Source organism: Anas platyrhynchos, chromosome 5 (assembly GCF_047663525.1).
Source record: "Anas platyrhynchos isolate ZD024472 breed Pekin duck chromosome 5, IASCAAS_PekinDuck_T2T, whole genome shotgun sequence".
NCBI lineage: Eukaryota > Metazoa > Chordata > Aves > Anseriformes > Anatidae > Anas > Anas platyrhynchos.
Window position 1 is genome coordinate 21,730,295 of NC_092591.1, and position 17,525 is coordinate 21,747,819.

Below are 17,525 nucleotides of genomic sequence, written 5' to 3' on the forward strand. Positions count from 1 at the left end.
AAATCTCTGAAAACCTACTCTGGTCTGTTTGGCACACTACAAAGAAAGAACAAACATGCTCAGTTCATACAGAGCTCATTTTTTCTCTTGTTTATTAATAGTCATTTTTCAGAGGAACCTCTCCTGTATTCCTTAAATTACCAACTAATTGCTAATTGCTAAATTAAACCAGAGGCAGGTGTAAATTTATACCACCCCTGACACAGCAGACACAAAAGGACTCAGATTGTAATGCTAGGGCTTCCAGCACAGTATAGCTGAGGACCTGGCTGTAGAGCTGCCTCCTCCGAGGCATACAAGAAGAGTCTTTATTTTTGAACATTCTCTTACATAGAGATTCTGGATACAGTACAAGGTATGTGCTTTTAGCAAAGACTTGGGCTATCCTTTAGGGAGAAGGAGGCAGTAGCAAATGTCTTTTAGGTCTGTGGTTTCTTCCAAAATCTGAAAGCCTATATACTTATACCAGATCAATTATAGACATACTGGTGTACTGGATGGTGACAAGAAATTTGGAGAGGGTAGAAGTTTTTATCATCTTTCTTCATATATCTGTCCCCAGTATATTTCTGCTACATTCTGAGAAGCATTTTTTTAGTGTCTGGCTCAAGTAGTTTGGTACTTCCACTGTTGATGATCCCTTATGCACTGTAAAGGGAGTTAAAGTAAGTTTTAGAGAGAACATTTGGCATTCAAGAATAGAGACTCGTACTCCTTGATGAAGATACTCACTTAGTATTCAGTGTTCCAGACGTGTTTTAACTGCCCTTAAAATTTTTCAGCTTAAAGCTGTGATGGCCAGGACTTGGGGTATGTCACAGACTCCTTAGCTTTGTCCTCAGGGTTATTGCAACAATTGTGTTGTGTAGGGACACTGAGATGGTGGGAAAGGGCTCTTAGATCTGGGGTATGACTTCTTTGCAACTGGTACTTAAGTCTGGAAATCATGTCACGTGAGGAGACCCTGTAATGTGGCTACAGTTAAATGAATGCTTTACCTCTTACATAATAAATCATAAGTGGGATACTCTGAGAAACAGTCCATGTGTTGGCTAAAGTTCCTGAAAGGCCTTCAGAAGTCTGGGTAATTCTTGTATTGAATTAACTAATATTCCCAGTATGTGCACAGGAAAAACAGGGCTTAGAATCAATCACTAGGGACTTTGTCAAGGTTAAACGGTGAATTACTTGTAGTGATTAATTACATCTCACCTCTTAATTCTTGAGCAATTATAGAAGCATACTGCCTTGCAGACTAATTCTCATGTCTTTCCTCTATTCTTCCACGCTATTTCCCCACAGACAAAAGCCTAAGGCTGTACATGCTGCTTTCCAGCCTAGAGTCAAGACCTGTGAAGAGCCAGTTGTGTATATGACCTTTTATTTTATTTTATTTTTTTAAGTTGCTCTCAGGCAGTGGTTGTTCAGCCTGGAGAGCCAAATAGCTCTGGGGCAAAGTAATCAGTCTGCATGCATGGTTTGCAACTAATTGTAAAACAGAAGGAGCCTAGAGCATTGGATAACTCTTTCCAGTACTGTGATGCTCAAACAAGTAGGATGCGTTTGAGACCTGCCAGCTTCTTAACCCTCAAGAGTCTACATGATAAAAATGCTATTACAGGTTAGAACAGGCAAAGAAATCTCCTACCTTCTTATGGCACGGTGTTCTCACGCTCACAGAGTGCTGAGTTGCAAATTACTGTTTCTCTCACTATATTTAGTGTTGGCGTGGTGTGACCTTTAATATTGTGCGCCCTTCTGGTCTTCACAATATAAACAGTATGTTAAGGCTCAGAGGAGGGTAACAAAGCTGGTAAATGGCATGGAAGGCATGTCTGACAAGGAGATGCTGAGGACACTTGGGTTGGAGAAGGAGAGGTTCAGGGTGGCCTCCGCTCTCTACAACTTCCTGAGGGGAAGTGGAGAGGGAGGTGCTGGTCTCTTTTCCCTGGTAACCAGTGGCAGGACATGCAGGAACAGCACAACGCTGTGACGAGGGAGGTTCAGGTTGGGTATTAGGAAGAATCTCTTTACCATGAGAGTAGCCAAACACTGGGACTGGGGCTTCCTAGAGAGGTGGTTGATTCCCATGGCTGTCAGTGTTCAAGAGGCATTCGGACAATGTCCACTTTAATATACTTTAACTTTTGGGTAGACCTGTGTTGCAGGAAGAACAGCTGAAGTCATGACATACACCAATATGGTTAGATCATACTCTCTCTATTACCCAAATAGCCTGGTTCTTATAGCAATCTAGCAGGGGTGGATAGCGTCTAACACAAGATTATTGGTCGAAAGCACTTGGACAAACACCTGCAAGAAAACAACCCCACCTGCTAGAAAACAATCCCCTTATGGTAGCAGTCACATAGACGTTGTCCTTGAAGGAATGCTGGCTGCTTGCAACGATATTTTTAATTCTTCAATCGAGCAATAGAAGAACATTGTCATGGTAACTCCTCATAGTCATCTTGGTAGCTTGGTTTGCTCAGCTGAAGCAAGTCATGGCCTCCTTGCTGTTTCAAAAACCCAACAGCCCTGAAGAGGTCAAGCAGTTGGATTGGGGTGATCTTTGAAGGTCTCTTCCACTGAACTACTCTATTATGGTATCACATATCTGAATTAGGGAAGCAAAGTTATTTTCTGTGTTCTCCAAATAAAGTTAAAGAAGTTAGAGGGTTTAAAAAAAAAATAAAAAATGAGATTTCCATGCTGATTTCAAAGTGAAACCTTTGCATCACCTTCAGTGTGTTAAAACTTGGTGATCTGCTCTTTGGAGATTCTGAGCATTGGTTTATACATGAACATTTTCATGAAGGGAAAAAAAATGGTCTGTCTACTCTTTCTCACTTGCCTTTTAAAGTATTTCACATTGTAATAGCAGGAAGTGTGGTGGTGCTGGTTGGAGACCCTGCTGAGGGAGGTTAGTGGTCTGCATGGTCTGGGGTGCCTGTTCTGAATGCAGCCTCTTCAGGAGGTTGATTCTCTTTCCTGAGCAGATCTCTGAGCACATTGCAAGAAATCTTACCTATTTAACATAGGCAAGCATGTATTTAAAGTCTTTCATTCTCCTCCTGCCTCCACTAAGCCAATATTTTCAGATAATCTTACAGCTATCTGGGCCTAGATTTTCAGTTCCCTGAGCCTATCAGGGCCTGAATGAAACTGGCTCCACTTCTTGCCTCTCTGACATGTAGGAGTCACTCTTAGGTTATTATATTGCAAAGGTAAATATCCCTCATAGTTTTCTTATGTGGCTACTAATCCAGACATATCTTTTACAGTGATGGGGGTTTGACTTCTCTGTGTTGTGGAGGCAATAGAACTTAAATTTTATCTAATACCAATGCGCTGTCTAATGTTTTTATTAATCTACTTGTCTTCAAAGCAATGGCTTTAAACACAGGACAGAAGGTAAATTTATGTTCTTTCCAGCTGTTGATTGCCAGCAGATTTACAAGACTTGTGTGATTTTTTTTTTTTTTTTTTTTTTTTTTTATAAATTATTAAACTTGGCAGGCAGGATTCAACAGTTACCAGGATTTCATTTAATATATCTATTCCCTTATACATTGCCATTTGCTAACAGCACATGAAGCAAATCCTAGGTGGCCCTGCTTTTGGAAGCTGCAGGCAGTGAATTAGTTGAAAAGGACTTGAGACATGTTGCCTAAATGATTCTGCAAGGCTTTTTTTTGGATAGTAAGTTATCCTGCAGCTTAAACTGGAAATGGATCCAGACAAGTATCCCTAAATTTGAGAGGAAATATGGATACAAACTTTGAAACTAATATTTTTCTCTACTGGAAAAGAACCCCCTAATTTTCTATTTATCCCATTCCTTCTTTCCCTAACAAAGCAGTATTTTTCAGATCATGTGAATTTTATTTACTGACTACCAAGTAATTGCATGGTGAGTAATTGGATGGCTTCACAGGACTGGAAATGGAATAGTGATTGCTTAACCTGTAGGTGAGTATTTCAGCTCTGTGCTATACTGGTGGTGAATGTGGATGGGTCCCAAATATCTGCTGCGTGCCATACGTTGGGGTTCAGCCCAGCTGTGTCAGGTGTCTGCATCACAAATAACCACCAGCACAAACAGTGGAAACAGTGGATATTGGTACTCTTGGGGTAGAAGTAAAACTAAAAGGGGTCTTGAAGAATGTCCCTTTTTTTTTTTTTTTTTTTTTTTTTTAAATCTTTGTCTGGATGGACTGATCCATGGATATCCAGAGAATATGGAGGTGGTAATCCAAATCTCTTTGTTTGTGCTGAGTACCTGTGGAGCTCTCTTATCTTTGACACTAGATTAAAATCAAATATTTGATTTAGCTGCAGGATTTTAAGTAACTGTTTTTATCGCTGCTGGAGAAGTAAATGTGACTTTACAAGAATCATGTAGTAGAGAAACTGCCAGAAGGAATCAGTACATGGCATGACTTTTGTTCAGACCAGGGAAACAGCTCTTGCCATTTCACAGCAGTGGATCTTTTCTTTCTGATCCAGCAACAGTTGATTAGTTAGCCTGAGTGGTTGTAATCTGCACCAGGTCCTGCTAATATGTCTGTTTTTTTGCTTAAGAAGGAATGGTGAAAGAATGTAGTCCAGCTGTTACAATATAGAAACTTACAACATGAGCAAAGCTTGTGAAAGGAAACCCAGCAGAGAGAGCTTTTATTCATAGGGATACAGTTTTTTCATTCTATTTTTTTCCCAAAAAATCCCATGGAACTTTTTCTTCCTATAGCTTTTTGTAAATCTTCATCCCCTTGTTGCTGGGAGATTTAAAACAAACAGCCAAACAACCAAGAGTATTTAATGAACTCTGAATTGCCTTGCTATAAACTGAGAGAATTTCTAGGTTTCCCACTTACCCAATTGGCCTAAAATCACAAAAATAACCTCATCTCGTTATAATCCTATTTCACAACTCATTTTTCACGGCTCAATTCCATCCTAGACTGGTTTTTCTTTCTTTTCTTAGTTCTTGTTTTTCCCCTACCACACATGCATCCACTCTTTTCCTCTCTCACAAACAGGCTTGCTCACACACCCCCACACATCCACACTCACATACATCAGGAGCAGTTTACAGCTCAATTTGAAAGATAGTTCTTTAAAAAAGAAAAAATAAAAAAAAAATCATTGTTTCTGATGTGGAGAACAACTAACAAAACAAAGGAAACCAGAGTGGGCAGTAAAACCCTTGGGGTCTGCAAGCTTAGTTGTGGGAAATGTGGTGTTAATTTTTCTTATTTTGAAACTCACTAATGCCTCTCTCATTGAACTTGAAAGAACATTCTGTTTACTTAAAAAATAATAAAAAATAATCTGGTGACTTTGTTATATGGGATTTATTTGGGTTCTTTCTTTTTCTTAACTAGGAAAGTTTGTAGGAAAACAGGATATTTGTCTCTGAAGAGGTTGTCTGCTACTTATTTCCCACATAAACTTCCTGCTGTTGCTACTCTGGAAATTACTGTCTAATCTGCTTTGGTCCCAGGCCTTTAACTCCATCACTGTGCACTAGGTTCCCAAATCCTAGGCTTTCAAAATGAATTTGTCCTCTCATATCACCTCTGTTCTAATTTCTTCTGCATCAAATGTCTAAGGCATCTGTCAAGTTCACCCTCTCTCATCTTTCCCTTTAACAATCATTTTGTTCCTCTATCCCTCAAATTTCCCTGCTTCCTCTCATTCTATTCTTTGTAGTACCTAAACTTGAACTGTCACCACCCTCTGTTGTAGCCTGTGGGATAGAGCTCTCTCCTTTTGTGGATCAAAACTTCAGCACTTTCCCACTGAACACAGTAAACACCCACAGGCTTGCAAATCTCCCTGGAAATTTGATTTCCTGTTTTTTCTTCAGCTTCATATTCAGTCCTTTCATCCTTGCATTAGCACACTTGCTATGACCCTCCTTTCTTTAGCTTAACTACTCTCTGTGGATTGTGGTATTACTCTGCCAAAACTTTTTTTTTTTTTGTAAATATAAGTGGTGAAATGCCATTCTCTTCAATCAGGGCAGATTACACAGTCAGATGTGTATTAAAAGGTCAATGTACGAAAACCTCATAAAAGTATTGATCAGCCTGGAAGCCAGAGATATTTTTGTAATGTCCTGGGGCCACATTGATTAAACTGATTAAACCATAAATGATGACATCCAATTCAGTCAGTCCAACTCCTGGAATAGCCCTCAAGCCCGTATCTCCCAGTGTTCTGGATAAATGTGCTTGGACTTCATTGTAAAACTCCAGGTCAATGGACGGCCGAGTACTCAAACAAACCCTTCTGACCATGTGCAGACAGCCCTCCAGCCTGCGCTGTTGCAGGTGAACCCATGGCAGGGAAATATGAGCAGCTGGCAGACTTACAACAGATGCCATCTTAATTGGTCTGTGATGAAGGTGAGCTGTTCCTTCTCAACGGTAGCATGCTTTCCTCTCCTGCCTGGCAATTTGACCACTTACATAAGCTGTGCTTAAGATCTTTATTGTCCTGGGCAGGAGTTCAGTTTATGCTAATAACTCTGGCATCTGGATTTGGATTGAAAATATGTTAATGAGGCAAAACAGCACAGGGATGGCCCCAAACTGTTTTTTGTTTATTTTTCCTTGAGATTTGCATTTTTTCTTTGCATTTGCAGCTGCAGTGACTTCTGCTTTTTTATGATTCTAATACCATATTGATCTGATGTTCAGAGTGCAAGATGGGGGAAACCTACTCCAATGTAGGCTGAGGAAAGCCATACAGGAATAAGATTGAATGACAAGCATACCTCAACCATTGCATCTCAAAGTGAGGTGCAGTGAGATGTCAATATTATGACATTTTTGAGTATAACAAGCCTTAGTTCTGGAGAAACTGAGGCACAGTTCAGACTGGGGAAGCTGAGATGAAGAGCCTTACCCACTGTCACTGTACTGAGACAGTTGTTATACAAGGCAGAGACATGACTTGGGTGCAGTTAGTAGTACTGAGGCAAGTCACTCTCAGCAAGAACCCAACAATTCCCGTATGTGTGTATACACATATTTTTTTGGCTGAATAACAGTGGCTAGGCTAAAGGGGTTTTCTTTGTGCTAGGGAAACAAAGGTTTCTTAAAAGATAGAGGCTGTATAGAGTATCTCCCTGTGTGCTTTCCACATAAGAAACCGCAGCAGCTTGGCAGGCAAACAAGAAAGTTTCCTTTTAAAAAAAAAAAAAAAAAAAAAAATTAGTTCTTATTATGCAGAGAGTCTCAGGTCTGACGTAATTTGACGTGGAAATATTTTCCAGCTAATTCTTGCTAGGAAATAATGACAATGCAATGGCTTCAAAGAGCCTGAATGTGTCCGGCACCAACTACTGAAGCTATGCTAATGGCTCTGACAAATGAAGCTGAACTTTGGGACCATTTGGAGAGTGGAATGAGTGTAGGTGGTGGTGGTGGTGGCGGCGGCAGCTTGCTTATTAAGTATTTCAGACCAGCTTTCTGTGAGCTGGGTGGACTCTGAGCCAGGACTCTGGGCCAACACTTAGCCCTAACTGTTTAGGGCCCTGATTACCTGGGAGATGCTCCTTGTTTGCAATGTCACAGACCCCAGACTGGTGACGAGGGAGCCGGAGGGAGAATGCGTCAGGAAGACGTCTGTGGCAGTACACTCTGTATTGCAGCCTACGTTGGCTAACTTGCTAGGCAACCTCTGAACACAGGCTTTCTCAAGTGTTTGGGAGGAGGTGAGCTGATCTCCTTTGAGCAGGATAGAACAGAGTGGCTCTGATCCTGAATCATTATTCCGCTGCTGATTAATTAACAATGGAACAGTTTATTCATTAACTGAATTTGTCTCTCTTCTCTGCTTTAATTTGGGAAAAACAATTAAGCACTAATGCTGCTGAACCAGAGTGTAAACACACAAACATCTAGCCACAAAAACCTACGGTTTTCTTTATAGAAGAAGGACATTAATGCACCTGTAATCTAAACTTCTGGCAACTCTCCTGCTAGAGCTTGTAGGGATGAGGATGTGGGGAGCGAGCAGTGTGGGTGCAGAGCTGGCACCTGCACTCTGTGGAAGCTGGGCCCTCAGCCAAGACCGGCATGCAGATGAGGGCTGTGCATCAGGTCTGAATTTAGCAGCTGCTGTGTGTCCTTGCAACTAGCAATGGTGCACAACCACCTGCGTGGAAGGACTTTCCTTCTCATTTTTTGCCTTTATTTTTGCCCTCTTTGGAAGTGTAGCTACTTGTAGGTGCTGCAGTAGCAGAAAGGACTTGTTATGTATGTAAAGGTCGCTAATCCATTGCTTCTGGATGGAAAGCAGCAGCCTTCATCACCTCCTTCAAAGGATCAGTTGGCCAGCTATTAGCAAAAGTGATTCTAGGTTTGAGAGGTCTTAGCAGCTAGAAGGATAAGCTGTTGAATGGTCATTTACTGATGCAGGCAGACAGTTGACTCTTAGAATCCCTAAAGCAAAAGGAAAAACAGCTCTTGGGAAAGATATCTATTTTTCTTTAATTGTTCTTCAGCTACTGCTAATCATGGCCCACTGATTTTGTAGTTAGTTTTGTGGTACAGTTTTTATAGTTAACTTGCAAACTCAACTCTCATTTTTCAAGGAGTGAGTTCAATCATTTAGACTTTGTCTTGAACTCTCATGTGGCAGATTAGGCACCTGCATCATAATTACAACCAGACGTTCTCTTTTCCCAAGGACTTTTCTTGGCTCTTTCACATTTGATGCCAGGAAGAGTTTAGTAACAGCCAAGAGGAGTTAATGACTTAACTACTAACTTGCTTTTTTCTTCAGTCCTTAGTGAAATGAGCTTGTGAAACTACAGATTTGTTTCATAAGTGTGGTAGCACCTAAAAGAGAGACTGAGAGTACAGCTCAGTTTCCAATGGTCAAATGCCCTCCTTGCTGGGCAATTAGTGTGTGACAAAAGGAAAGAATTGAGGCAGAAAGAGGTAGAGAGACAGCATCAATAATGGGAATTATATTGAATAACCATCTCTTCCAGGCTCATCCATAAGCCTCATCTTTCTCTTCAGATTTTTTAGAGAGGATCTTGCTGACAACCAAATTGGAAGTGGGAGGTTAAGCCTGAGTGTTCAGGGGAATAAGATGGCAGCCCAAAACCTCGAGATACCTCTCTCATGTGGAGAAGAATTGCCACAGGACTCTTGACAAGGGGATGGATATGGATTGGCCTCAGACAGCCTGTGAAGAATGTAGCAGGTAGTAAAGGATCAGACTCTTGACAGACATTTCTGTCACTGACATAACTGAGAGGAAGACAAAACGTTCAATTACAGCAGCTTTTGACTAGACATTGCACCAGCAACTCATGTAGTTAAAGGCCTGTATGAAGTATGCCCTCTGAGTTCTTGAGCTCACTTTCAAGACAAGTTACTACAGACAGACATGAATCAAAACTATACTTGGTGTAGATGAACTACACGGCATTTTGCTATTGCAGGTGAAGCTTGTAAGTGGGCAAATGGAGAACCAACTCATATGAGACCACCACCATGAGCTAGCTTGACTTGTGACAGCCATAAACTGAAGTAAAAGAATAAAATTAAACCCAACCCTGCAACCTGTGAATGCCTCTCTTCTGCCAGAGGAAAAAAAAAATGCTTTTAGGTCTCTCTGCTGAAGCAATTGGTTTGTGAAGAGCCTTTTTTTTTTTTTTTTTAAAAAAAAAAAAAGTAAATAAAAATAGAAGCTAATGACATACCCCTTGCATAGGTGAATAAGATGTTCCTCTTCAGTTGGTTTTATGACTCCTCTTCCCATCCTCTATGGTGTTTGTTCAGCAGACAGCAGCAGAGCTGCCTGCTTGCTCCTGCCCTGGAAACCCGCTGTGTGGAATAAGCAGAAGGAATGAGCAAAGGGAAACTTGAGGTGTAACTGGGCGTTTGGACTTGAGGAAAAAATAAGAAGAAATGTTTGTCATAGAGCCTGCATGTTAATGTCCAGCCAGAGTTCAGAAAATACGAAGCTCAACAGTCTGATTGAGCATGACAAACTCCTCTTTAGGAGGGGAATCTGAGGCCTTACTTTCTCAGGATCAGATCCAGAGTAGGAATTAGGTATGACATTCAGTACAGCAATTCCTCCCCCAAATTCAAAAGCCTGGTTACAGTACAGGAATGCACAGGGCTGACTTCTGATCATTACATAATGAATGTAGGTGCCTAAGAATACCAGTCACACCAAATGGAGAGGATGAGAGGAAGTCTAATCCAGCCAACTGGCAATGCTGATGAGGCAGGAGAATCTTATGCTCTCTATATTGCCTAGATTCAGAGGGTGATCTCAGAGGTGCCATTTCTGGAACAGATTCAGGTTTTCAAACTGCTTCTGGCAGATAAGTGCCTGGCTTGCATTTTTGGGTAAATATTGCTATTTTTTCATGAAACTTGAGGAAGAGCTACCACCTTTGTTTTGTGGCTAGATTACTCATTTGAAAAGTGTTAAAGATGAGTATAGACCTTCAGCCTGCAAAAAGGCCATAAATAATTCTCATATGGGAAAACTTTAAGCATTTCTGAAGGCTGGGTCAACATGCACAAGTTTGAAAAGCAAGTAGGAATACAGTATGATTGACTAGTACAGTGAGTGAATGCGATGCTAGACTGTTTGTAGTTTTCAATGGTTTACTTGTTCCTCTTGTGAAGGTAGAGGTCATACATTTGTACAACTTCATTTAAAAATTTGAATGTCAAGCCGGCATACCCATAGCTAACAAGTTCAAGATTACTTCTTCAGTGACAAGTTACCACTATACTGTTCTTATCCTTCATTCTAATGTGTAATCTTTCAATTTATAGCACTAATTAATGATTAGGCTACTAAATTATAAATATATATAAAATAAGACAGACTAAAGAGCAGATAACATGACATAAAATGGCATAGATGTCTTTTCTTCAGAGCAGGCAATACAACAAAAGAAAACTCAATAGGAAAACAGTCACACAGAATAAAGGATGTGATGGTTTTCAGTCTAAGTGTTGCAAGCTGCCTTCTGTGCTCAAGGTTTACCAAGACATCTTACAATTCTTTTGTAGGTCCTCCCATCTTCTTGCTTTCACCTGACAGATGATACAGAAACATGATCATTATGATTTCCAATGACTCATGCTCAGCAGCACAAAGTCAAATTGATTACCAAACCATCCTCCAGGAAATACTGGTGGGTATCCTCAGGAATTTAGGGTAGGTTCAGGTAAACATCTCTCACACTGGTTATTCTAATGACTGGAGCAATTTGGTCCTTCCTGCTTTCTGTTTCTAACAACAAAGGCCCTGTTCTCAGTTAAATAAAAAAGTATATGCTTGGTGATGTTAAAAAAAAAAAAAAAAAAAAAAAAAAAAACAACAACAACAAAAAAAACTTGCCACCAGAAAATATAATGATATACCAGAAGAACCATTTATGCATTAAAAGCTCTTCTCAATTTTCCAGAAGGCATCCGAAGCTCATTAAAAGAGGCTTTATTTTTGTGTGGTTGTGGTTTTCATTTTCTCTCTTAAAGCAGCTTCTGTCACAGACAAATCACTTTCTCTGGCATTTTCAAGCACATATTTCCTAGCAGTCATGCTAATACCGTCACAGGAGGGAGGCATTTAACCATTGCTGTTTCGTCTCTGCTTCAGCATTTAGTAGTTTTGTCATACAATTCCCATTGATTAGAACTTCTGCTGTAGGCAAATGTAGCCACAGTACAGCCCTTCACTTAAATAATAAAAACAACCAAGTTATACAATGGTTAGTTCTTGGGCTATGCAAACCTATTCTTCTGCTTGGTTGAACTGGTGAAACACAGAGACCTCAGAGTCAAGTAATAATGATGGTCTCAAGCTGCAGCACACAGGCTTGGGATTTTGTTGCGGACTATGTTAAGGATCAGCCAGGGATAAGGGACAGATCCTTTACTCAGTGGTGGTGTGTTTGGGCCAAGCTTCTTTCATTTTATCTACATTTTATCTACAATCTGTCTTCAGCCTCTGAGTGCCAATCTGAGGCAGGATTGTTTGCTATGGAACAGTCTTATCCAAAATGTTTTTAAGTCAACACAGAACTTCTCATTGCTGCTAATGGTTTTCTTTGTCAGGCCCTGATCTGAACATGCATGGAAAGCCTCAATTACAAGCTTCACCCCTCTGCTTTGAAAACATGGTGATGGCCACCCAGTATGAAGAAGGCTTCACCAATGTCAACAGCTGGATATTTTTATTGTTGTATCCTTTATGGTCATTACCCATTGAAGTCTGATTTAGTAAGGTACTTAAAACACTCTTAAGTCAGCTTATGGGCTTGTGTAAATCAGAGGTGCTCCTCTGATACTTAAAGTCAGACAGGCTCCAACCTGAGTCCTAACATATACAGACTTTCAGAATAGTCTTACCCACATCTAGCAATCCTTCTTGTTACTGCTGCTGCTAACTAATACTGTAATACTGGGGAAAGAAGATAGGGGTGCTTTTTACTCTGAGGTATTCTGTTGAAGAGTTGAAACAAAGTGCGCACTTACTTGGCAGAAGAATAGAAGAGAAAGAAAGGGAGAGCCTTGGAGTAGGGAAGAGGTGGCATGATTTATGTGGAGATAGTCATTGGCAGAAATAAGCCCATCAATAGAGAGGAAGTAGTTAAAGAGGACCAGAAGTCCTAGCACTAAGTACTGGAACATTAACCTCTGCCTGAGCTTTTGATGTGGATGTGGAAAGTTGATAGGAGAGTGGAGCTGAGTTCTCTCCTGCTGCTAAGGCAAGTCTGTCCCAATGCTTGTGGAGGTGTCACTCTTACTGCTTGCTTCATGGGTCTCCTGAGCTAAGAAGGTGAAATAGTAGTCAATAGAGTATACCTGATTTACATGGGCTTGGTGTGCTTTCTAGGCACAGTAGGGTGAGGTTTTGTAGAACACCAGAAGTGGCTTGCAATCTTGTCCCTATTTGCTAGAGGTGAACTTGGTAATTACGAGCTATATTATTAGCTTCATTTTTAGCTGGTTCATCAAGTTGAGTCAGCTCACAAATTAGATAAGCAACAGGATGGGTGCAAAGAAAAGGGCAACATTGTCAGCTGTGGCAGAGGGAATGACTCTCTCTGCATCAGCAATTAAACAAATGAAGCCACCTCTTGCAAAGTCATCACTTTTTGTACCTCTTTCCCCTGTAGCATGGCCTATATTTTCAGAGCTCAGTGATTTACCTTGGTTCATGTCATCCTCTTATGTAGGACAGTATTGCAGATGAAATGGGGCACTGAGGATTATGGTGTAGATGAAGGAAGGTTGTTAGAGCAACACTTTAGATGGATCCTGACAAGGTGTTGAGAAACAAGTAACTTCTCATTTACTCTGTCTTCTTATAGAGCCCTGACCGAGCCATTTTGCCTTCAAGAGCCCGTTTTTTTCCTATTTTTACAGGAAAACAATAGCTTTCTGCCTTCTCAAACTATGGCAAGGCTAAATTATTTACTTTCCAGAAAAAAAAGTAGTTGGTTTCAGCTTCAGACCTATCACTCATTCTCATGGTTGTTGTGCGTATACTTATTTAAAAAAAAAAAAAGTACAGGAGATGAGAAGACTGGAGGGTAGTGCTCCAAAACAAATTTTAGTGGTTATTGCTGTAGCAAATAGCTGGATTTGGTAAACATATGAACAAGACTTTTTTATTCTCAGCACTTTTTTTCTCCCCACAGAAGAATGTGAGCCACTCTTTATTAGGTGTAAATTGTGTATTACTGCATCAAGAGAATGATGTCGATTTACATGGGATCATGGCTTGGCTCACTCAAGCTCTGCTCCACTTCACTGGACTCCTTTGGAACTGCAAAGTGGCATCCTACTGATTTCTTCTGCAACTCTATTCTTCACATCTCCCAGGCCCGGTGTTTGTGTTTCCTGATCTTAAAGCACAATGTCTTAATTATGGTCAGAGAAAAGACATAAGGAAAAGGAATGTCCTGATTTGTCTTTTAACTGCAGTTCTTACTGGTATTTATTTCAAAGTGCAATTACAGGAACGGAAATGACTATGCAAAAATGGCCTTTTCCTACTAACAATCTCAGCTGCTTGTGTACATTTTAGTAAAATCTGCAGACTTTTGTTGACATAAGTTTTATTGCAGGTCATATTTATTTTCCAGTCTCTATTACAAAATAGCCTTGCAGGAAAGCCTCTTCAGGGAGAGGAGAAGGGTAAAGAACCAGAGGGGCCAGCGGTGCAGAAGTCACTTCTGTCAGTTGCTTCTCTTGTGTCAGGCAGCCGTTGCTGCCGAAACTGTTAGCTTCTCCTGCCCCCTCGTGCAGGCTTGTGAACACTGCCAGCGACTTTCTCTGGCAGAAATCTGCCAGAGAAACTGCAAAATAGAATAAATGAACGCAAGACCTTCAGGATATAGCAGTTTTGTGAAGGAATCTCTTTGATAACCAATGGGAAGACAGCTATCCAGTCCTGCACAGGAGAATCTCTCAGGCCATCAGGAAAGTCAAGATATTTCTTGAAAACTTGGTTCTGCAGGCTGTAGGAAGCAGAGGCCTCTGAAAACATGTTCAGATTTGAAGCTAAGTGTGTCCAAACATGTAATCTGAGGAATGGTATCTTTGTTTTCTTCAGGAATTAAGTGTGGAACAGTCAGCTGAGCCTTCCTGCCTTCCTCCTTGTCTTTGCAGGGCAGCAGTGAGCAGCTCTCCCTCCCCCTGCTCAACATCTGTTTGCTGGCATCTGGCTGGGTCCCGCTGTCACCTGGTGCTCTTTATCCGATCATCTTGTATCCAGATGTCTCAGGCTAGACATCTGTTCTGCTGCCCTATGCCTCTCACTGTGCTGCATTTTTAATTTTTTTATTTTATTTTTAGTGCCACTAATTGAAAAAAATGTTAGGACAAATATCAAACAGTGTCTCAGAAACAGCATGGTTGTGCTTTTGCACTGATATTTCAATGCACAGTTTTATGTATCTATACGAATCCTAGACCATGTTCAGAAGACTTTTTGTTTTGGTTTTGGCAGTGCTATCTTAGGCAAAAGTTCACTAAGGTTAGTGGGAGTTCATCTGAGCAGAGAATGAATACCACTAAAATCAGGACTGTGATAATCGGTCTTTTTTTTTTTTTTTTTTCTACCCTAGTACAATCAGGATCAGAGTGGATTGATCCATGTTCCAAAAATACCATAGCATAAAATAGTGAACAAAGGCAGCAAAAACCTTCTTTTTGAGGGCCAAGCAGTTTTAGGACACAGGTCAGGTTAGATAACTGATGCTATCAAGCAAACACATAGCTATGTTTGATGCAGTCTTATATATCCTTACATTTTGGGTGCACTTGAGCTGCCTTGGAAAAAACAGCAGTGGTAATACTCAAAAGTAGATAGATAGGATAAGAGGAACAGTCAGGATTACAATTCTATGTCTTTTCTAGAGGTTTTGTAGGTTTGAGGCCTTTTTGGAGGCCTTTTTCATCTTGCATTGCATAGGAGCAGTCCAAAAAACCTCCCACTGGGAGGAAACAAAGGGAGGGAAGTGCTGCTGCTATTATTGAGAACAGACCCTTGAGAGCAGATATGTAGGGTCCCAAATTCTCTAAACTGTCTTTGCTTACTGGAAAACCTAGCTGTAAGTTACAGGGCACCATCTTGTTGTGGGAAAAACTATAATAAAGACAGGCCCACAAGAAAAATCTGCCAACAGTTGTTAAACACAAGGATATAGCCCTCTGTGTCAAGAAGTCCCTAAGGTATGGATTTCTGAAGCCAATAATTTTCCCAGGGAAGGTATAACAGTAAGCTTGCTCTGCCACTCCTCTACCTAAGTGCCTACAACCACTGCCAGGAACTAGGGAATCAGCTAGATGCATCTTTGTTCTGATCCTGCAGTTCTGTTCTTATGGAGTCTCTTCATCTGAAACACAATGGGAACAAATAAACTGTGATCTAGAAGGAAAGAAATTAGGAATAGAGAGTAATTTGTACACTTTTTCCAGCACTGAGTAGAGTTGGCTGCAAATGTATAAGTAGAGAATTATAAATAAATAAATAAATATATAAAAAAGAAAAGCCAAGAATGGATTCATTAGATCCAAATTTTAAATAATTCAACCTAGAACGATAATGTTGTTGTTGTAGTGTTATTGCAACTTTTTTTAAGGCCTCAATTAAGCCTTGAGAAAGGGAGCCAATGCACCTTTAAAACTTTCTGCTTAATCAACTATAGCGAATGCTCATTTAATGATTGTCTTTTTGTACCAACAAGAAGTAACAACGCTTTTAGCAAAAGAAATGGAATGAGAGAGAAATTGCCTAATCAGCCCTACTCATGCAGTGCTTTGTGAGACAGATTATTGAATTTTCAGTCTCTGCAGAATTTTAATGAAGCTCCGTCTTGCTGGAAAATCCAGCCCTTTGTCAATAAAGTTCAATAACTCGACCACCCATGTAATAAGATGTACCGGCTGAAATCTTTCACTTGCCAAAGCCAGAACCCTGCTGGAATCTCCCTGAGAGTTAGAAGTACTTACTTGTGTTGTGTATTTTCCTACGGTCTGCTTGCAGTGGTATTTATATTTACTGTAGTGAAAGTCTGTTTACAGTGAGGTAGAGAAGAAATTCACATTTGTCTCAGTGTGCTGATTGATATTCTAATAGGAATATTACCCCACTCAAAGGGAATGCAATCATCTTATGTTTAGGACTGCATCTGCCACACAAAGAGAACAGCAAAATGCTTTACTGATTTAAGAAATAAGTAAAAAGGTACTGAGAAAGACAGAACTTTAAGCAGGGGGAGCTGAAAGGCACTCCAGTAAGATCTGAGGTGAAAAAATGGATGGGCAGATGGAAGTTCAGAAAGCCACTGAGTAGCAGAATACCCTTGAGCTACTGATGATGGTTGGTATCTGAGGAACAGAGAGAACACTTACATCTGCTAAATTGACTGGAACAGATTCAAAGGGATATTCACAAAAAAAGAAAAAGTTAATTTGGCTGGATGGGTACATCTTTTATGTATCCGCCAAACTTGAAGTTAAAATCAGAAAGCAAAGGGTTTTGAACAGGTGTTTCTCTTGAATAACTGGCCAAACTGGGGGCCTCTCTGCGCAGCTAGTTTTGAATAAGAATTCTCTTCTGGATATACAAGATCTCTTATTGAATAAAGTTTCATTGTGGCACTAGCCTGTTCCAGCAACACACTGGTATTTATTAATTGTCTTTTTCCAATGCAAAAACTTTTGCTGAAATAATTTCCAGGCTGATTCTGCTCTAACTCTGGACTGGTTTCTGAGAAGAGAAAGAAAAGAACTGAAAAAGCTGAAGGGGAATTTGCGTAAAGGAAAACTCATAGACACCAATAGGGAGGTGAGATTTGATGAAGCCACTAGATGAAGGCTTGGTAGTTCAGATGAGAGGACACAAAGGCACATGAAGAATGTTACCAGAAAACAATAGGATGGTATTCAGAGAATATCACAGTGTCAGATCTGCAGTGGCAGGACAAAGTTCAGAATCAACCCTGACATCAAGGT

At 40.4% G+C, this 17,525-nt stretch overlaps 1 long non-coding RNA gene across 2 annotated transcripts; it reads left to right on the forward strand.

The window, feature by feature from the left end:
• The first annotated feature begins 212 nt into the window (after positions 1-212).
• On the forward strand, positions 213-16,429 carry LOC106015242 (uncharacterized). 2 transcript variants are annotated; one of them, XR_001187136.5, is made up of 4 exons: positions 213-355; positions 11,067-11,191; positions 12,114-12,283; positions 13,703-16,429. It is a non-coding gene; the product is annotated as an uncharacterized lncRNA (long non-coding RNA). The 2 variants fall into 2 exon arrangements; XR_002399462.4 differs by having other exon boundaries at positions 12,114-12,240.
• The last annotated feature ends 1,096 nt before the right edge of the window (positions 16,430-17,525 follow it).